This window comes from Anolis carolinensis, chromosome 4 (genome assembly GCF_035594765.1).
Source record: "Anolis carolinensis isolate JA03-04 chromosome 4, rAnoCar3.1.pri, whole genome shotgun sequence".
Lineage (NCBI taxonomy): Eukaryota > Metazoa > Chordata > Lepidosauria > Squamata > Dactyloidae > Anolis > Anolis carolinensis.
Window position 1 is genome coordinate 236,654,864 of NC_085844.1, and position 22,439 is coordinate 236,677,302.

At 39.8% G+C, this 22,439-nt stretch overlaps 1 protein-coding gene and 1 long non-coding RNA gene across 3 annotated transcripts in view; one reads left to right on the forward strand and one right to left on the reverse strand.

Moving 5' to 3' along the window:
• Positions 1–8,292, reverse strand: part of LOC103280685 (uncharacterized) — a 34,587-nt gene extending 26,295 nt beyond the window's left edge. Inside the window, exon 1 of the long non-coding RNA XR_010005633.1 lies at positions 7,917–8,292. This is a non-coding gene — a long non-coding RNA (uncharacterized LOC103280685). The remainder of the gene's footprint in view (positions 1–7,916) is intronic.
• Positions 1–22,439, forward strand: part of gnas (GNAS complex locus) — a 250,385-nt gene that overhangs the window by 69,805 nt on the left and 158,141 nt on the right. The gene's annotated exons all lie outside the window — the stretch shown is intronic.

A 22,439-nucleotide genomic window follows, 5' to 3' on the forward strand; every position in this document is an offset into this window, starting at 1 on the left:
GAACAGAATTCATATAGGTGACAATGCTCTCATATTGCCTTTTCCCTGAGTTTTTCAGGGCTGGGGTCCATGAAAACTTGTGCTATAAGAAATGTGTGAGGCTTGTTATTTTCACACAACTCTTTTGTTGTTGTGACAAATTAACAAAACTATACCTGTAGATAGTGAATAATCTGAGCCTTACAGCTTTTTTGGGGAATAGATTGATGATCCCCTTTCTCCCATCCATTTCTACCCCTTTATTTCCTTATGTCAGACTGCAAAATTCCATGTTGATAAAGTAAATTAATATTATTAATTATTGCTAGGAAATCAATACTGAATATGTCTAATATGACAAAATTGATTAACTACAGTATCATTGAATTCATTACAGTAGTCAAAAGTTTTGTTCAGGAAGGCCAAATTATCACTGGAAAGTCTCAAAATTCAGGGCCCATTTGTGTTTTGAAGATCCATTTGGGTTGTCAAAGGCTTTCATGGCCGGGATCATAGGGTTGTTGTATGTCTTTTGGGCTGTGTGGCCATGTTCCAGAAGTATTCTCTCCTGTATTCTGGCCATGTTCCAGAATACTTCTGGAACGTGGTCACACAGCCTGAAAGACATACAACAACCCTGAGATCCCTTTGGCTTTGGGAAATATGTTGATGTGTTTTCAGCAACACATGGTTTTTATTTTACTTCAGTCAATCAATTAGTTACAAGATAAGGCACACGATTAAAGGATCAATAATTTTAGTTGGCTTCCAGACCTATTTATTTAATTATTGCCTTTTCCCATGTAAAGGTAATAAGGTAGGGGAAGCTTCTTGCAAGAAAAAAAGTTTTTTAAAAAAAATAAAAGGTCAAAGAGCACAAGAAAAAAGCTGTGCTATTGGTGAAGAATTGTGTATGTAAATAAATCCATTTTCATTGGAAGAGGGAGAAGTAATTCAGCCTAATTTCCATTACTGTCAAAACTGAGAAATGTTACTATTGGTGCAGAATTTGGGGGAGAGGGGTGGCAGAGAAGATGGAGTTATCTTATGATAGGGTTCAGGGAGAATTTTTTAGATTGAAGGGTGAATGGGGTTGAGGGTGGGGAGGCAAAGCCGCACACAACTGTGAGAAATGCCTCATAAAAATCCTTGAAATAATGGAAAAGATTACGATGATGCATAAACCAGTGGTGCAATAAACACATTCAAGAGACAGGCAGAGGATTTACAAAGCATTCCAAATGCTTAATAACTCCTAAACAGACCTCCATTAATATTTATTACTTGGTACAAGTATGCTTATCAAAGTCCATCTGAGCCTTCTTGTGAGGTTTTCCTACAAATCTGACTTTAAAAAAATCCCATATTCTTTGCCATCACCTTTTCCCTCTTGTCCAAACACTTAGCACAACATTCCTCAAGAAAGCTACAAAGTGCAATTTCGGGAATGTAATCATTACGCAGCCACAAAGGGGAGACACACTGGGATTTGAGGCAGGGGACTCGACTATTCAGTTTCTTTTTCTTGGCATTATTTGGATCCCCTGGAAACAACTACATTGTAATTTTTCCAGTACAAAATAGGACGTAACTCTGTGAAAATCTATTGTATTTGATTTGATCAACATGGAATCCTGTTTATCTTAGAGATTTTAGTTTCTTTTCTCTCCATGGCTAAAAGTTCTCAGGATGTAATGATGTTTATAGCATGTTGAATTAAATAGCAATACCAAACCAAGTAAAACGTGTATTCAGAAATGAATGGAAAAGTCACACACTGGTAGCACAGAATGAGAGCTACAAGTCTCTTTTTGTTTTTTAAAGAAAGAATACAGAATTTTGCTATTCGATTTTTGCATACCTACCTAGCTAAACCAGAGAGAATAATGTTATTCAAGTGGTGGGTAGGAAAAATATAGGGAAAATATTGTGATTCTGATTATCGAAACTGGAAATTGAGTCTCTTCATATTATTATTAAAACAAACAGGTACCAGTCTAAATATGATATATGCCTCCTCCTTTCCCTGACTAGGCTCTATAGCAGGGGTCCCCAAACTAAGGCCCGCGGGCCACATGCGGCCCATCGGAGCCATTTATCCGGCCCCCGGGGTGGTGGCTCCCTCCTCTACCAAGAAAGTGTGGTGTGGAGAAGGAGGAGAAGTTTCTTGTCAACCTCTCCTCATGGGCACTTTTCCGGCCGCTGCCGCCGAGGAAGGGCCTCATGAGGCGAGGAAAAGGTGTGCGGCTTTCCTCCCTCACACCATGGGCAGCTTTCCTGCTGCCACCACTAAGGAAGGGCCGCACGGGGCGAGGAAAAAGCATGCGCCTTTCAGCCCTCGCCCCACGGGCAGCTTTCCTGCTGCTGCCGCCGAGGGAGGCAACGGGAAAGGTGCGCGCGGGGTGAGGGAGGAAAGAAAGGTGCACGCCTTTTCTTCGCCCTGCATGCACCTTTCCCGCTGCCTCCACTGAGAAAGAGCCGCACTGGGCGAGGGAAAGGCATGTGCCTTTCCTGCCTCACCTCGCGGGCAGCTTTCCCGCTGCCGCCGCCGAGGAAAGCAGCGTGAAAGGTGCGCGTGGGGTGAGAGAAGAGAGAAAGGCTCATGCCTTTTCCTCGTCCCACACACACCTTTCCCGCTGCCGCCGAGGAAGGGATGCACGGGGCGAGAAAAAGGCATGCGCCTTTCCTCCCTCGCCCTGCAGGCATCTTTCCCGCCGCCGCCTCTGACAAAGGCCTGCACGGGGCGAGGGAGGAGGGAAAGGTGCACGCTTTTCCTGCCTCCTTGCTCGCCTTGCATGCTCCTTTTCCGCCTCCTCCCCCACCTGGGATGGAGGAGTCAAAACAACAATGGAGGCATGCCTGTGGCAAAAGGTAGAGACCTCCCGTTTTATCTTGCCAAGTAGACTCCCTCCTTTGCAACCCTGTCATGGATTCATTTTTCTTGAAGGCTAGCACTCTTCCAACCCCGAACATTACAGTATTATTATTATTATTATTATTATTATTATTATTATTATTATTATTGCCATTGTTGGTCAGGGGTGCTTTATGTTTTGGTTCACAAAGGGAGAAAGGGGTTGGACTCTATGGCCCAAGGGGTCTCTTCCAACCATGTTTATTATGGTGTTGTTGTTGTTGTTGTTGTTGTTGTTGTTGTTGTCATTGGGTGGCTATCTGTCAGCGGTGCTTTGATTATGGTGTGGTGCACAAAAGCAGAAGGAGGTTGGAGTAGATATCCCAAGGGGTCTCTTCCAACCCTCTATTATTTTTATGATGATAATGATGATGATGATTAACATTGAATCTGTATTTGTTCCCTTTTTGTTTTGTTTTTTACTTCAAAATAAGATATGTGCAGTGTGCATAGGAATTTGTTCATAGTTTTTTAAAAAACTATAATTTGGCCCTCCAATGGTCTGAGGGACCGTGAACTGGCCCCCTGTTAAAAAAGTTTGGGGACCCCTGCTCTATAGCCTTATGTATTGTTTAAACATTAATCTCCATTCAGTATCGAATCAGTAAATATATCAGTTCTTGGTAGACACAAGTTTGTCTGCAGCAGCAAAGCAACAAAGTATGTTGTTTATTAAATTTTTGAAATCCTTTCACTGTTGAAGGGATTTTCAAAAGACTAACGTGTTTTATTGGAAATAAACTACTGTTGCCTGCAGTCCAGTTTACCATATGCGGGGAGTGGGCTGTGTGGTCAAAGAAGATAAGGTTTACTAGTCTTAAAAGGAACCACAAGGATAGGTGTTGCTGTTTTTTTATTATTATTATTCTACTCTATTCTTTTCTTCTTTATATATAGCTCTCCTTACCCAAACACAGAAAGGTTGCTTAAAAAATAAAAAATACAGATACAAAAAGATGTAGCTAAACAATTTAAAAAGTAATAGCTGCAATAGTACTAAACTGTATAACAAATTGAAACTATTTAAATGTCCGATTGAAAAATAAGGAGTAAAAGAACATTACAGAGCTCCTTTCTTGTAAAACATCAGTCCCCCAAAGTCTGATGGAATAAAAAATACCTTCAACTGGTAATAAATGGTCAGGGAAGAAGGAGTCTGCTTAGGCCCCTTTTACATTCCCTATAAAATCCAGATTATATACTTTGAACTAGATTGTCTGGCAGTGTAGACTCATATAATCCAGTTCAAAGCAGATAGTGTGGATTATCTGCTTTGATAATCTGGATTTTATGACAGTATAACCTGCTGAGGAAGGGAGTCTTTGTCATAATTATTTTTATATTCCATCTTTCTCTCAATGTTGAGGTTCAGGATAGCTAATGATACGTTTTTAAAGTGCAAATTAAAATATCTCCCCCCCCCCATCATAAAATTGAATTGTAAAGTTAAAATGACCAAGTTTAAGCATTAAAATTCCTTAAAAGGCAACATGCTAATCTTGAAAACACCACCACACAGCATTCAATGTTGACCCTAGTCGATTTCCAAAAGCCTAATGGCACAAAATTTCTTCACTTAATAATGGAAGGAAAACAAAGTTGAGGCCACTAGGATTTCTCTATTGGGGGAGTTCCAAAATCTGGGAGCAATCACAGAGATGGTCCTTTCCCTTGTCCACATCAAACAAGCCTTGGAAGGTGGTGGGACAGCAAGAACAGACTCTCCAAATGATCTTAGAGCTCCAGTGGACTCACAAAGTGCTAGAGTTTGGTATTAGTTTTGGAGAAGCCCCTCTCTTATGTTCACACCAAAAGTGAATATAAGGATGGTGGGACTGAGAAAAGTGTTTCTCCATACAGCCAAGAAAGGCCCATCTGTCATTTTTGTGGGACAATGGGGTTGTTCTTGGGAAGCAGTCCTGCAGTCCTGCAAACTGAGTAAGGCTTTTGCACAAGGTCTGATGGGTGATTGGCATATATATTCGGTGTTGCACTGTGTTAAATCTTTTATATAATGTATTTTACTATGTTATTTAACTATTTTAACTTTTATTCTTATTTTATTGTATTATGATGTACTGGTAGTGGTCCTGCCAGTTGTGTAAGCCGCCCTGAGTCCCTTCGGGGAGAAGGGGAGGGTAGAAATATCGGAAATAAATAAATAAATAAGGCTCTGGCGGTGTAGTTCAGTCTATAGTGAAAGATGGGTTTCTCAAACTAGGAAACTAAATTGGAGACCCCAGCCCTATCTACACTGCCATATAATGCAGTTTGAAACTGAATTATATGACCGTGTAGATAGGGCCCTCATCTATGCTGACCATTGAAAATAGCTTAAAACTTCTTTCAAAGCATGGCTGCTAGAAAAATCATGGCCTGAAAGCACACTGTTGTGTGCATTAAGCCTTAATCTGACACAAGCAAAGTTGGGGGAAAGTCTGAAATAAAGCTTGTAATACACAACAGTGCGCTGTGGTGTAAACCACATTGCAGAACAACATCGGCTCTACACAGGCCCGGCCCAACACGGTACTCTGACCAAGCCCCCGCGTTGGGCGTCATCTTCCCAAGGGCGCTATTGAGCCCCTGGGAGGTGTGGTCACGCACCGCAGGAGGCGTGGCCAGGTCTGGCTCTGCTTCCCGCGGGGCGTGCCCTGGTACAGCCAGGCTGCGTGTGGCAGCAGTCCTTCCAGGCTGGGTCTTCCCCGCGGCCTCAAAGGACTCCCACCGCACGCAGCCTGGCTGGGCCAGGACGCACACCACGGGAGGCGGGACTGGCCACGCCTCCCACGGCACGCATGCGCTGCGACGGGAGTCCTTGCAGGAGGCGACAAAGACCCAGCCAGGCCTGGAAGGACTCCCGCCGCAGCCTGGCTGGGACAGGACGTGTGCCGCGGGAGGCGTGGCCGCCCGGCACAGGAGGCGGGGTCAGGGCACGGGAGGCGGGACCAGACCTGGCCCCGCCTCCCATGGCGTGCAGCCACGCTTCCTGCAGCGCAGGGGGGCGCAAAAATGTTTTTTGCATACCCCTTTAAATTTCCTCGGGCCGGTCCTGGCTCTACAAAATGTGAATCGCTATGCAGATACCAGAAGCGCTCTGCTAATGTGCTCATACGCATTCCACTTTGTTTTTTAAAAAATGCATTCTCCACAGCTGTCAAGCTGCAGATCCTGGAACTGGTTCTAGACAAGCCTCGGCGGTGAGTGTAATCAATATTTGGGCCTCAGGCTAGTTCCATGATTTCCAGTGTCATCATCTGCAACACAAGGCCTCTTTCTTCAGCACCAGTTTGAAGCAGAACTAAGTGGTCAGTGTTGAAGTGCCCTGGGAAAGCTTTTACATACAGTTGTATGGGCATCTCTTGATTCCTGTGGTCACTTGACAATCACTCTCCTCCAGGCTGTGGCAGAAGGTGAGACTGGGATCACAACCACTGCAGATTAGACTTCGCCAGTGTTTTCCATCATAGGACACACACCATCACCACCAAACCTAGCAAAACCTGGCATTAGACGAAACCTAATTTAGCTTCCCTTTCTTTGGATTTCTCAGGTAGGCTATTAAATCTACTATTGATGCTTTCTGTCACTGTGTACCTCATTGTATGGTTCTCCTTGTGAAATGAAGCACTGCTCATTTCCCATAGGTATGAAATTGGGGTGGTGGTGGAAATTCAAGGTCATAACCCATGTTATGTTATGTTATGTTATGTTATGTTATGTTATGTTATGTTATGTTATGTTATGTTATGTTATGTTATGTTATGTTATGGGGTTCTGAATTCTTCCTTCATGTACAGCCTGGAAGATAAAGAGCTCCCAGTTCTCTGCATGTTGGCACCATGCTTGACTATTAAGTTGGTTAGTTACCCGTTGTATTTGTTGTCTTTCTCCTACTATAGAGTCAAACCCAGGTATTAATAAATGATTATAAAAAGTAGTATCAACAAAGCCAGACACACATACACACCAAAACCAACAACTCCTGCTGATCCTGAAAGCTCTCTGTCTCTCTGTAGCCCTGTCTTCACAAAACAGGAAAGAACAAAACAGCATTCCCCTTGGCCTTGTAACACTACACAAATGCACAGTAGAGATTCATATTCATATTTACTTAGAAGTAAACCCCACTGAGTACAATGGGACTTGCTTCCAGTTATGTGTGCATAGGATTGTAGCCTTAAGCATTTCCAGCAGGCTTTACGTTTTATTGACATCACTTGGAATGTGCCCTATGTCAGATATTAAAATTCTGCAGCATACCAGCATTAAATTATTCTACATCAATAAACCTCATGTTAAAAATAAAGAGGAAGGCACCTGTTATTGACACAGTAAAGATTTTAAATCGTTTTATATATCCTCCCCTCCCCAAAGTTTCTGTTCAATTTACGAGTTCTTCTTGTTCACTTGACAGCTGCAAGGAACAGAAACATTGAAAATCTTAAGCATATTTTGCTAACTTGCAGTGGATCTGATTACTTGCAAAAAAAAAAATACTGCCTTCCATCTTAACTCCCACAAAGCCCATCTTGTTTGTCATGTCATCTTCTGGTTCATTGCCAGTATGAGATAAACACCCATTGGAAAAGATGCTCTTTGCCAATGGCTATATCAAAGGGAGTTTGTCGCATGTGAGTTGTTAAAATATCAATATCTAGGGATAAATAGTAAGGCTGTGTTTTAAATATTTTAACTCTACTAAACGAGCTCATAGAGAAGATGCATATGTGTGTGTGTGTTTAAAGTTTAGTTGTAAAATGCAGTTTTTAAAATGCATGACAGATGACCCAAATCACCAGCTTTATATTAGTCAGATACTATCCATCTCATTGTTTTCTGTAGAAACCCAGCAGCAACTCAGCACAAGGGAAGGATGGAGGGAAAACGTACATCTTCTAAACCTCTTGAGAGTGAGCCAAAACAAATGCTTATTTTATAAACTGCATTTCCCACCCTGAAAGATTTTAAAATAAACTACATTATCCCCAACTGCATATCCCTTCCCTAAAGCAATTTTTACCTGGTTTCAATCCGGCGAAGGTAGTAGCACTTTTCTTATCGGTTGCTGGGACCTTGCTATACGAATTGGCCATCTGCAATTAATTCACACTGTATAAATAGTTTTGAAGACTGAATAGTTTGCATTCCGAATGGAACAGTCTATTTTTAGCCCTTGGAGCTGGCTTGTTTTGTGTTCTCAGTAGAGGCAGGGACATTCTTTTTTAAAGTGGGGTTGTTGTTGTTTTTTGGAGGGGGGAGATGTGTTTTAATGAAAAGAAATAGCAATCAGAGAAGACAACAAGAAGGTACATTTCTGCATAACCTTAAAATTCTGTAAGAAAGTTAGAGATGTCAGTATTGCAAGGGACAGTTTGCAGAGAAAACAACAGTTCTTTGGAGGCTGTTTTCTTTCTTAGATTATATGAGTAGATGCATCTCCTGTACCTATTGATTGCAAGGAAAGCTTGCTTGAGAGGTGTGGCAAAATATTGGATAACAGAGACTTGAATGTAGCCAAGGCTATTCAAGGGAGAGTTATATCTGGAAAACTTTGCGATAACAATTCAGGGCTGGGGAAAAAATAAAGAGGCTAGGTTTATGCAAATATTTGACAGTGTTTCTTTTCCATCAAATTACTGTTGGAGGATATGAAAGTTTTATTTTTTGTTTTTGTTACATGCAGGGCAATCATTTCAGGAGATTAAGATGCAAACTTCTCAGATTTCTTTACACTTTGGTACTTATGTGTTTGGTCCCACATGAATGTATCTACATAACAAAGGACTGTGTCTTACCTATATATATATCAAAAACAAGCTACATCTGCCCCTTACATTACTGTAGTTTTTATGAGGTATAAGAAAGTAACCATACTACGTACTCTTAACATTTTACTCATACCCTCAATTGGGGTTCGGCCATTAAGAATTTGCAGGACTCGCAGCCTTGCTGCGAATACTAATACCTTAATTTCATTGCTTCATTTATGTCTTCACTTGTAACCCAGCTTATATTCTATATTTATGGTTTGTTTTAAAACAACAATGTGCTTTTGTTTAATCTGTTTTTGGTGGCTGCAAAGTTTAATATCATTGCACAAATGCAAATCCCATTACAATTCTATGCTATCAATCAGCAGAGCTTGCAATTTTATAGGAAATATATTTGTACTGCAATTAGTTGATACAAATTACTTGATTTATAGTTCAAGCTTATAAATGTCTTCTCTGAGCTGTCTCTAAGTGAGTATAGCTAATTGACTGGTCGAGTATTTGCCAATTCTTGGGATTTTTTCTCTAGTTCTGCAGCATTTGGACATTTCTTTTACTCTGTCTCCTAAAATCCTTGACTTTTCTTTTATTAAGGATCCTGGTGGGTTACATAATAAATACAATGAAAGTGTAGACAACCAAATCTCACATAGTGCCCCCCTCAAACTCTGCCAACACGTGTTCACTTCAGATATCTTTATTTGATATTTCAGTGTCTTTCTGTAATTCTAAAATCTAAATCTTATATTCTGACCCATGCCAGAGACTTGATATTGATAACAAAAAACACGCATTGGACAGAACAGAATACAATTTAGCTACATTTGCAACTCAAAAGGCTCCACTCTTTTTCAACATAGCCTTCACTCCTGCATAAAAAAACAGAGTGTACAGATAGGTTATTACAAAACTTTGAGAAGTTATACAGTTTGGGACTCTTAAAAAATCAGTATTTTGAGAATAATCCCTCTAGTTGCGAAACTACATGTCCTATCATCCTAACCATTTGCCATGGGGTTAATGAGAATGGGAATCCCACTACTGTTGTACTGGGAAGAAATTCCATCTACAGAGGGACTGCATTTTCTCAAATTGCTGCCTCCTCACCCCAGTCTTACACGATGAACCACTTCCAGACTGAAGTGGCGTGGAAAATTAATCCGTGTGTGTTAAAATTGTTGCGTTTAAAAAAAATAAAAAATAAAAATCCCACTGTGCATGCCTAAACCGCAGAAGAAATCTAAAGCATTTCAGTTGGCATTAGAACTCCTTTTCATGTACAAGATGGCTACACAGAAAAATCAGTTTCAACATGCAGAGAACTGAAGGACATAGTTTGGAGACAAGCATCTTTGTGGATTGAAGTAATGAAAACAGATGGTCCTTCTAAAGCACAAGGTAAGCATTGTCAAGTGCACTAAGTTATGAAGGGATTAAAAAGTGCAGACCTGTCCAGCCAGCTCAGCAGTAACCAAATGTGCTTTTATATTAATACACCAGGATTGGGTTAGTTGAAAGTTCATAATAAGCTTTGGACTGAAATAACCAACAGATTAAACAAAAATAATATTGATGTTGAAAGGCAAATTAAAACGGATGTTAGATCTAACTAGCTCATGGACCAGAGTAGTCTCTCTCTCTCTCTCTCTCTCTCTCTCTCTCTCTCTCTCTCTCTCTCTCTCTCTCTCTCTGTGTGTGTGTGTGTGTGTGTGTGTGTACTATTTGCCAAGGGAAGAACATACAACATGCTTTGTGCTTTAAAAAAAACACAGTCTTTGTGGAATTTATATATTTTCACTGGCTATTTTCAGAATCCTTTTAAAAGTAAATAAATAAAAACCGTGGGATTTTCAAGTTGGTAGAAGTCACAGCACCTCTGCCACATATTCTACCCCCCCCCCCTTTTTTTTTTTTTTGGTGTGTGTATGTGTGTGTGTTTTTTCATAATTGGGAAGAATGGATTTTATTCTCAGTACAGAGTAACAAAGCAATAGTCCTCTGTAACCCTAAATAATTTTTATGGCTGGAGAGAGAAAATTCCCCCCAGATTTGAAGGCAGCTTTGAAGAGGGAAGTTCCACTCGTATCATCTTGGCTTGGTCAGGCTTTCAGAATGAATATATATATATAACAATTTCCCAGAGGCAACAATGTAACCCCAAACTAGGACTGCCAGATTAGGAGCAGCCCAGGCCCTAAGAGTTCATGGCCAAAACCTGAAATCTAGGCAAGTCCCTGTGCATACTTCTAAGCATGATACGTTAAACATCAACCACAGCCGCTCAGAACATGTAATTCAAATAATAAACATTAAGTCTAGCAAATACAAAAATATTTGTCTCTTTGGAAATTATGTTTTCTAAGCTATGCACTGAATAGGATAAAAACCATTTTCCCCAGCTCTGTTTTTAACACTTCAGTAAACATTACTTTTGTGCTAAATACTTGGAAACAATGTCAGAGAGAATGGGAGATCACGAAGACAATAAAGGCCCTGTAAGCTTATTTCAGAGGAAGACTAGGTTAAACTACCTCTTAGCACCCCTTGCCTAAGAAAAGGCCTATGAAAGGGTCACCAAAAGCCAACAGATGACTTAAAGGCACTTACATAAAAGTACTGTTTTTAAAAACACTTGGGGATTGTAGTTCAGCCACAGAGGTGCTTTCAAGGTCTGCTTTGAAGTATACGGTAGCTCTTCCAAAGCAGTTGATAGTAGCTGTTCCAAAGCAGCCTATGTAATTTTTAAGGCAATGCTCTTGCCCTGAGTTTTCTTCTCCATACACTGAAAATCAGAGGAGATTTTCTGAATTCAAGACTGGGCCTTGAGATCTGGTTTCATACATTTTCTTGATGTTGTGTAGTGCAACTTTAGAAACAAGCATATAAGTAATTTCCTTGCACCATTGAGTAAATGCCATTGATGAGGTCTGAATCTGTACATGCACCTATTTCTCATTGATGTTCTGCAAGAATGCTCTATGTGGAGTACTTTTGTAGCAGGTGGCTTAAAATCATGGAATTGTAGAGTTGGAAAGAGCACTGGGGCCATCTAATTCAACTCCCTACCATATAGGAATTCCAAAGCACTCATGGAGTTTCCCATCCAATTTATTCTGTATAAAGACTTCCAGAGAAGGAGAATTTACCACCTACTGAGGTGACTTTCACTGACATATTGTCGCTGACATATTTTTCAAAAGTCAATAATCTTTCTAAAACCTATATGTTTCCCCTTCACCTACCAACCACTTGTCCCATAGGTGAATATGTAGACATTCGCATATAAAACTGTCTGTGTGCAGTTTGCATCTCAACTTGAGACAAATCTGTAAAGCATAGAAAAAGTAGCTACTGCAAAGATATGTTTCATTGAGGAAATGGGATGTGGGGTGGGAAATTTTCCAAATTATTCCCCCCCCCCCCCCCACACACACACACACACATTTATTCATTGTGATCTAGACAGTCAATAATCTTAGGTGGGCTAAGAATGGAATATGAACCTCTAGTCATTCTTTTGCTGGGATAGGTCTTGATAAATTCCAGTGCTCAGAGGTATAGACTAACGAATTAATATACTGCTAAACTTGTTTATATGAATAAAATTTGATAAGCTGCCTACATCCACAAGCTCACACTCATTATTTAGTGCAACAGAATGTCCATTTTGCTGTTCTGAATTAGATGTTTCTCAACAGGAAATGAAATTGATAAGTAGTACAGAGAGTGAATAAAGCTGAAAATTACACCTCAGCAAAAGAACTTGAAAGTAGTGAAGTTAGGGTCTTCCAGACAGGCCCAAAAATGTAGGACCAAATGACACCTCAGGTAAAAGTGAATTAATTAGAAAAAAGCAGGGTTCTCCTGCTTTGTTCTGAATTAATTTCAACACCTGGCAAGATCTGGATCTTTGGTAAGATCCGGGTCTTACCAGGTGTGGTCCCAGTGTGGATTGGGCCCAGGGACCGCATCATGCGATCCCCAGGCTCAATCCACACAGCTAACACGGTTTTTTGGTCTCCCGCCCCCCAAGCCCCCAAAACGAACCTTAAAACATTTTTTAAAAACTTTCCTTGCATCCTCCTGGCACATAGAAATGACACACCAAGAGATTGGGGGGGGGGGAGCAATTTTCCTCCTCAGCCGCCTCTCTCCTGCGCATCATTTCTACTTTAATGGCAGCCCTATATGTTTTTCTAAGTTTTAAGGATCGTTTTGAAGGCTTCAGAGTGGCTGGATGCTATCCCAGCAGTTTCCAGGATGGCATGTAGCTACCCCACTGGGAAAGCCCAGGTTTTTTGCGGGTGAGGGTGGGGACTTAAACGTGCGCCGAATGGGTTTTTTAAACCCGCTTTGGCACGTGTTTAACTATAGTGTGAAAGTGCCCTTAGATATATTAGATCAGAATTTTTTTCATGACTGCACTTGAACCTTTTTCATGGAGCTTGTTATAAAAAAATATGATTGTGAAATGATTTATTCAATTATAAGCAAATTATCAACAACCACCTGGACAATGCCTAGTTAACCTTCTGGCTTGCTATAATTATCTACTACAATTGTAACTAAATCAACAGTTAATTCCATCTTGTATATCCATTTTGAATTCCCTCTCTGTCTCCCTTTCTCCTCCTCCTCCTTCCAATAATTGCATTTTGCACTTTTTCAATTAATACAAAATATATTATACTACAATTGTATGATATTGTACTATGGCTAAAACATGAGGGACATCAACAGGTTTTATTCATTGGTGGGTATCTGTTTTTTAGAGATATACTGGACATTTTCTTAATTTATGGACATTGACTTAAATGTACTCTTAACATCCAAATATGAAAAGCAGTATACTACATATACTCAGAGTTTGGAAAAGTTGTTGGACTGTAACTCTCAGAATCCCTAAACCAACCCTTGGCCATATTGGCTAAGGAATTCTAGAAATGGTAGTTGTATTACAGTTCCCAGAATCTGCAGATGAAGGATACTGGGAGTTATACTTCCAAATAAGAATGTTTACAAGCTCTACATAAACTATAACTGATCATTTATTCTGTCACATTCTGGCAAATATTCTAGTTCACACTGTCCTAAAAGAGATGGGGGAGGATTGCTCCTATAATAATATTTTAGCATCAATTTTGCTAACTCCAGCCTTAGTCAAAGTGCCAGATCCTCATCTGGGATATATCACTCCCCCTGCCTATTTTATTTTGACAAAAGGCATTTCAGATGTAAAAATAGCTGCATTGTTTTCCTCTAGCTAATGCTCACCCATGTGCAGGGCTGAATTCTTGTGTGCGTGTGTGTATTCAAAAAGTTAGAATTGTGAGCTTTATTAGCAGACTTTGAGCCAACGAGGTTAAAAAGTCATATGGAACTGCTATTCTATAGATGACTGAAAAGACAACAGCAGAACGGTGTCACTATGAATTATTTCAGTGCAATCATTTTATTATTCTTCCTTATTAGATGAGGATAGAACAATGGAAGGGAGAAAGACAAGGAATCAAGCCGAGTCTATAAGTTCTTAACAGCCCTTTTAATCCTGAGTGGGAGGAAAGGTTAGCATCTAAGAGACACCAGCCTTGAGCTACCCAACCAAGTGCAAGTCAGGGCATTCTTGCCTCTTTGGGACAGTAGGAATGAGAGATGGCCCAAGACATTTTCATGCTTATATTAAACTATTGAAATGTATCATTCTGATTGGTGATAAAAAAATATGGTAACAGATTAAGAACTAGCAATAGGACAGAAGGGAAAAAAAACCCTTCTGTCCTATTAAGACTAGCTAAACCAGGCCACACTTTGCTGAGGCTCAGTATGATATGTAATGAATCTGAAAGTAAATAAAAGTATTGTAGCGAACATAGATTCAGCGAGAAAACACATCATTCATTTCAATACCGTGCCTTGCGTTGCTGTGTCTATGTGGAATGTATGGAAAGGAAGGAAAAAGAGTTCTTTCCCCCCAAAAATCATTTTATTGTAATGCTCATGGATTTACTACATTTTTGCTTTGTCTTTTTTTTGCATAAACATTAAAATCAGACAGTTTACCGACTCTGGAGAGTAGCATTTGTTTGCTAATTTCAAACCGCATACTTGCAAAGATTGCCTCTGTGCTTTATTGATAGTCATTGCAAACGCAAGGCGTATTGGTAATGAAAGTCATTTGAACTGGAATGCCATGTCGGTCGGAATGAGTGGGATTCCCAGGGCATCACCCACAACTCCAGCATGTATGAAGTAGTGTTGGCCGTGCTGGGTCTGTGTGCCAAGTTTGGTTCAGATCCGTTGTCGGCTGGGTTTCATTTGTAAATTTGACATTTCATTTGTAGCTATTAACACTGTCAATGTTGCAGAAATCTGAAGAAGTTTCTTCACATTAGGAAAATACTGCATATCCCAGACAAGATATGCTTCCAGTGCATTTGATGGTTTTTTTCTGCAGGTGTAATCTTTTTTTTTCCATTTTCTATACCACAAGTCAAACTCTTCCATCAGTGTGTCAGTATCTTGAAGGCATGCATTGCAAAGTTCTATACATTTCTTCAATTTGTATTTTAAATGGCCACAATTAATAGGAACACTTGCAGTTCCTGAACTACTTCCCTATGCCTTGTAAACCTTTCTTGAAGCTGACTGCAGAAAAGGTCCAGAAATGGGATGCACACATTTAGCCCATAATATTCCATCGGTGTTGGTGAAGTTGCCTAGATGTTGCTTTTACAAGTCGGCCTTGAACAGATGCAAGGAATCCTCACTTCTCCTTCCATAGACTCAATCACTGATGGAGTCTGTGTCAAAGATGTCCTGAAATTCTTTCACAGATTCTGTGCACACCTCCCTGGCTTTTTCTAAGGAGACTGTTGACAGGTTGCAGACTGCCAAAATGTCTATACCTACTATTTGTAATGCTTTGCTAAGCTGAAGGGATGGTGACAGAAGTTTTCTTAGGATGTGTATGGTTAATACAAATTCAGCATTCAGAATAGCTAAAAGAAGGCATCCAGCTTGGGAAGAATTCTCATTGTTGTATAGAGGACTCTCTTTTAGTTCTTTAAGTGTTCTCACTGTGATGCCTTGCATCTTTCAACGTTTTTTACTATCTTGCCACCATGTATGTATTTGAGAACTAATATAATGGGCATACATAGCTTCAGTTTTGAGATGACTTTTCAGGCCAGTGTCTCCTGATCTGGCACAAGATCTCAATAAAGCCCTGAAATTACCATCATTGTGCAAAGGTTATTCACAGATAATAGGTTCTGAATAATTTCTTCCTCTTACAGCCAGTTCTTGTTGGTCACAGAGGACAATAGTTCCCACAATTAGCAGAAGTTTCTTTCTGTTTGTTTTTTCTTATTTCCTTTATCATAATGATTGGTTACATTTTCCACTTTGAATTAACAAAAAGTTTTCAGCCAAACATAAGTTGTTCTGATGGTATGTTTTTTTTGGGTTTTTTGTATCCATTGATTATATGTATCTTTCAATCACACAAATGATTTAGCAACCAATGCACCAAGTTTCTGATAATCACCTTTATCCCCAACTTCTCCCCCAAACACCACACAGTACTTATAGAGTGTACCTTGTACGTGAAATGAGTAGGCTAACCAGGGAAATCTGTTGAGCCATTTAGGTAGAAAATGTAGATGCCTCTTCTTATCCACAGGAAATACATATCCTGGCAATGGAGTCCATTAATTTTGCACTAATTGAGCTTTCACTTGGTCATCAGAAACAGTTGTATTCACATAAAGTCTAATGACACAACTTCTTGTCTTTGCTCCTGTTCCCTGGTTTCTTTGGCAGGGCTTGGATTAGATGAAGCAGTGGTAGACACTTCAATTTCCTCAGTTTTTACCTGCAATCCAGGTGTGCATATTCTTCAGTACCAGCTGCTCCAATGGTTCTCAACATGCTGCCTTCTTTATCTTCAAAAGTTGGGTTTTTTTCTTTTTTGCCATGAACTCATTAACATTCAGTTGGTTTCATAGATATTTAGGAATCTTCTGGAGTCAGGTGGATGAAAGGAAACACTAGCAGGAACTAACAGGGCTTTAAGTCTCAGAACAGCAACTCAAACTAGCAGACAATTGCACAGTAAGACAGCTGTGTTTGGAATGACCCACAGCTGCTTTCATGCCTTCCTTTTATATCCCAGTGGGAGAAGCAAGACACTGAGGTGTCTTTTTCCTACCTCAGTGGAGGTGGATGCATGTCTGTTTCGCACCTCAGAGGAGGTGGATGCATGTCTGCGTGTCTGTTTCACACCTCAGTGGAGGTGGATGCATGTCTGTTTCACACCTTAGCGGAGGTGGATGTGTGTCCATTTCACACCCCAGTGGAGGTGGATGCATGTCTGTTTCACACCTTAGAGAGAGCTCTAAAAGAGGGAAGAACAAGAGAGCTGTGGTGTGACTAGTTTACATGGGGTGAAAACAAATGAAACTACATAATAAAATCTATAACTGTGTTCAAATTTCACAAAAAATTGATTAGAATCAGATACAGCATTTTGAAAGATCTCTAATACATATATTTTCACTTTAAATTGGAATATCTAAAAATCAAGATCAATGACACACATATTATTTCATTTTTAGAAACTGCATTAGAATACCTTTAATCTGGTACCTTGTTATTCAAAAATACTTGCTAGTTTAGGAGAAATGAATATATATATATTTTTAAAGCATACACAAATTACCATTATCATAGTTGTTATATACCTGAAAACATCATAAATTGTATTTCAACTTAAGTTTTTCTTATGGAGTTTAACCTGGGGAGTCTGATTCTGATGTCAGTTTTGATGGATTATATCATCCTCATATCAAAAATGTTGATTCATCATCTGTGATTTCAAAATTTGATCACTTTCACTATGTTAGCTATTGCTGCTATTACAATGTAAATTGGCAGAAAGGTAGGTAATGATAGTGTGGATAAATTATCAACATTTGGTTGAGATAATGCTTACAGATCTGGAGGAACTCTAATTTTTGCATCTCATAGGTTTAGCTTAACCAGTTAAAATTCATGAGTAAACCAGCTTTTTTTTTAACCTGAAATTTCAGGGTCAATCCCCTGCCCCATTTTTTTTTCATTTGCAAGGCCCCTGGAATCTTAACATGAGAGAGGAAAAAAAGAAAGTGTAATACTGATTGCCTGTGATATTATGTAAAGTAAGCAAAGTAAGAGAAACATCAGCATGAAAACAGTGAGTGGGAAAAAAGAAGGGGGAAGGGGAACAACTCTTACCAGTTATGCCAAACCCTTTTAGACCCAAAGGCTAGCATTCCCTTCATTGTTTATCTGCCTGGAAATGATGAGTAGTAGGGAAAATATTGTGATTCCTCCGTTCTAATTTTTATTTATTTTATTTTCTAACTTCTTTGTATTATTTTGCTGACCAAGCTGCAATTAAGTCGACTGTACTTCTTTAGAACTCGCACTAGTGAAAAGTTCTCCTCACTGTTCCTTCCCTCCTGTCTTGGCTTCTCTCACTCTTCCAAACCTTCCCAGGTTGCTCATCACACTACAACTGCTAAGATTTTATATCATTGAGCCATGGCAACTAAAATGGTGTGGAACTGCATTAAATTCCTACACTGTAGAAACAACGCTAGTCTACCTTCCTCCATCATTGCCCTGCTTCAGTGGGTCACCCGGTTTGATTGAAGCTAGGTGACCTAGGTGGAAGGCTAGCCACAGAAAAACAGCAAAGGGTTGATATTTTGGGCTGCTATAACAATTCATGTATTCATCAGTCTCTGGGCTTCTTTGATTCCTTCATGAACTTTTCCCGCAAACATTTCACATATGTCATGTGAATCATAGATAGACAACAAAATAAGTAAGTACAAACATAACTTTATTTTGTTAGTAAGACGAGGAGATGTAAGCTAACAAGTATTGAGGCAAAATAATAGCAAGTTCATTAGATACTTGATCTTTTAAAACTGGAAACGCCACAGACTGAACTTGGTTTCTGTGGCTACTGCTTAAAAAACACATGTGCTCTGTCACTGATCTTTCCAGCCTTTATTATGAGTAGGGAGTCAAAGGCTGCGGTGACTCAGTTGTGCAGGAAAATGTTCCTGTTTCCAGAGGTGTAAGGTTCTCACCCTCCTCAGATAACAATCACATTATGGGCTTTGCTGTCTTCCTGAAAAAAGTGCTGTGGTGTAAGACAAGCAATTTTAAACAGAACACGTTGGATGAAGCAAATAACTACAGTATATCACTACAGATGAAAATGTTCATGTCATTCTCTGTAACTCCTATAATCCATTTCAAAAATTAATATTATATATAAAAATCAATGAACAGTAATTTACCTGATTAAATTATTCCAGTTGTTAATGTAAATGACACTGGATTGAGCTTTTGAATTCAACAAATTAGTCTTCTTTCTTTCTGCATTTGAGTTTCCTGCAATAAACCTTTCCTTCTCACACATCTATATTTGCATATATTTTAATAAATGGCACTCTCCTATTGTTATCGTACTGACTTTGGCAGTTGTGTTGGGCAGATCTTGAGTTGGTATTGTTCTAAATAAATCTTCAGTCTCAATTTCATCAATGATCTTCATAGTATGGGCATTTAGTTGAGGATGAATTTGGCTTGTGCGTTATATATAAAGTGTTTCTAAACATTTTCAAAAACCATCAAGCCTATGTCTGTTGATTATATTGATTTTCTAAAGTAGATTGTTGTGTTTGCTACTCCTCTTGCTTTAGATGTTTCTGGCATGAGGAATATATGATAATCATCTAGGTTTGTCTAAACAGTTTATCATGTGCATCTTTCCTTGAATATTATTTCAGGTTTTTTCTTTCTTGGCACCAGTGAGCTTTATTTAATAGAATTTTCTATGTTTTAATAGTGATTGAAATCAGACTTCATTATGCTATGTTGCCAATTAATGGTTCTTCAGATATGTTTGTTTGGAATTTATTTTAACGATAAAACACATTAAACATTCGGGAAAACATCATTTATCCAGGAAACGAGCCATTCTCTCTGTGTTGAATGTATGGCTGACTTTTGACTTCTCTTTTGTAAGAAGATGGAGAGCATATTTCTGTCTGGATCAAAAGATACTTCCCAAGTACCACCTCAGAACAAGATAAAAATTGATGCACGAGTTCTCTTTTTTACCTTTGTCCCTGAGTGTTGCAGTATAGAATTGATAGAATCCATAGAAAGAATTGATAAGAATTGATTTCTTCATTGATCACTAAAACGGGCACTGGCTTTGTCCCAGTCAGTGAGCCTTCTACAAAGAAGATAATTTTAGATATTTTCTGCCATCTTCACACTTGTGAAATGTCTAAGGTGATTGTCCTGGAAATATTTGTGAACACCGTGGTGAGTAGCATTAGTTGAAAATATCTTTGGTAGGAAGGAAAATCTGGTACAGTATGCTTTATTGAGCTTTAGAGTTCTAGAAGAGCTTTGATTATTTACTGTGCTTTCTCCATTGTAATCCATTTTCACAGCAGCTTTTTCTTCAGCATAATTATTTAGATGCTATATAGTATCCATTTATTTTATATATAAGTAATAAAGTAGATGGGGTTCACACCCAATCAGAGCCCTCGGTGGTGCAGTGGGTTAAACCCTTGTGCTGGCAGGACTGCTGACTTGAAGGCTGGGTTGCTGACCTGAAGGTTGCCGGTTCAAATCCAACCCGGGAAGAGCATGGATGAACTCCCTCTATCAGCTCCAGCTCCATGCAGGAACATGAGAGAAGCCTCCCACAAGAATGGTAAAAATATCAAAACATCTGGCCGTTCCCTGGGCAACGTCCTTGCAGACGGCCAATTGCAGCTTGCAGTCGCTTCTGGCACACAAAAAACTCAGTCAGATGCTGATAACTGGAAAGATACATCAGAATACAATATATAATGGTACTTTTTTCCTTTCTATTCCTTTTTTTTTCCAAAAGACTTGGAAATGCCTATTTTATGTGATCTAATGTCACTTTGTTGGTCTACATTTCTTCGTTGTAAGAGATCCTGCCTTAGACATGCAGACATGTCACCATGATGTAGCTACAATTCATCTTTTAGTCTGATCTTCAAAACTCACCTTAAAATCCAGGTAACTGCATTGAAGTATGGAGTGCTGGAGCATTGTCAGCTGGAGCACTCAAGAATGATATATCCACTTCTTTCCACATGCAAGCAGTGGTGTGACCCAGAGCAGAAGCAGTCTTAAGGAATCCTGTTGCAACCTAACCTCTGATGCCAAATAAAACAACAACAACTTCTTTATTTTTATACCCTGCCTCCATCTCCCCGCAGGGTCTAAACATGGGGCCAAGCCCAAATAATATCTCTCTCTCCCTCTCTCTCTCTCTCTCTCTCTCTCTCTCTCTCTCTCTCTCTCTCTCTCTCTCTTTCACACACACACACACACACACAAACAAGATAAAGGAAGATTTCCTCTGGATACCAGTGTTTGTTCACATTTATACAGTGGAAAGTGGGCTTTTAGGTATTCCAGGCTTCAAGAGGTATAAATAATAATCAACCTTTTTGAATTAAGACTGGAACTGAAGTTCAAGTCACAACCAGTTCAGCAGTTTAAGAATTTGTGAGATGTTGTGTTTAAAGCTATATAAATTGGTTAATTTGCCAATAACATTTTGTACTAACATTTCCTTACAAATTTTAAATGGATACACACACACAGTATGCCCTAGTGGCTTGGTCCGATGTCACTGCACAAGATTTGTCATCAATTTTTCCTGAAAGATACCTGTCACAGACAGAACGCCACCAGATAAGATTCAACACAGTTTATTAAAGTTACAGAACCAAAAACGCCCGTAAAAGACAAAGGGCTAGGCAAACACTTGCCTTTAGAGAAAAAGAAACTGAAAAAACGTTTCAAAAGATAAACCGGATTAAACTGGAGTTTAATCCGGGTTAAACCAAAAATGCTTACTTCAGCCTGGCACTATAAACGAACAAAAGCTGGTAAACAAGATTCAAAGAAACACAAATAACTGGCAGCAGATTCCTCTCTGCTACCCAAAAGCTGTGATTGAGTAACAAAGATGTTACTCCTCCGAGCGGCGAGCAAACTCTGGGTTCAAACACATCAATCAGGGCAGCAGCGGTCAGCGGGGTCTCAATCCGGTCCGAGGTCGAAAGCCAGGTACAGAAGTCTTCAGTTCACCAGTTCCACCGATAGCCACAGAAGGGATAGTCCGAGGTCGTAGTCAGTCAGTCAGTCAGTCAGTCAGTCCAGAGTAGGCAATTAGTGTCCGTCAAAAAGACGACGGAGGTCCAAGCTATTAAGATTAAGCACAAGTTGCACAGGAAAAGCCCACACAGTTCCTCCCGCCGTCTATGCCCAGTGTCCTTGGTAACTTACGTATTCAGCAAACGAATCACACCCGTCTTCAGGAAGTTCCCAACAAGAGCCCAAGCGTTCGTCCAGATTACCTTGCCCAACGCAATTAGCCCTGGATTCTAAACCCCATTTTATGCCAGTTACAACTCCTCATCGCTGTCAGCTGTTACCCTAATTCCAGGTGCCTCATCATCATCCTCATCAGAGCTAAAACACCTTTGACTACGCCCCACAGCATTCCCCAGCTGTGGATCCTGTTCCATCCCTCCAGCTTGTCCACGGGTCTAATCCTGAAACCTGCCAATCGCCTCCCATACTATCATTGCCAGTGGCACCCAGATCCTCTCTTACACGAGTCCATTCCATGTCATCCTCCTCTGAGCTAACCA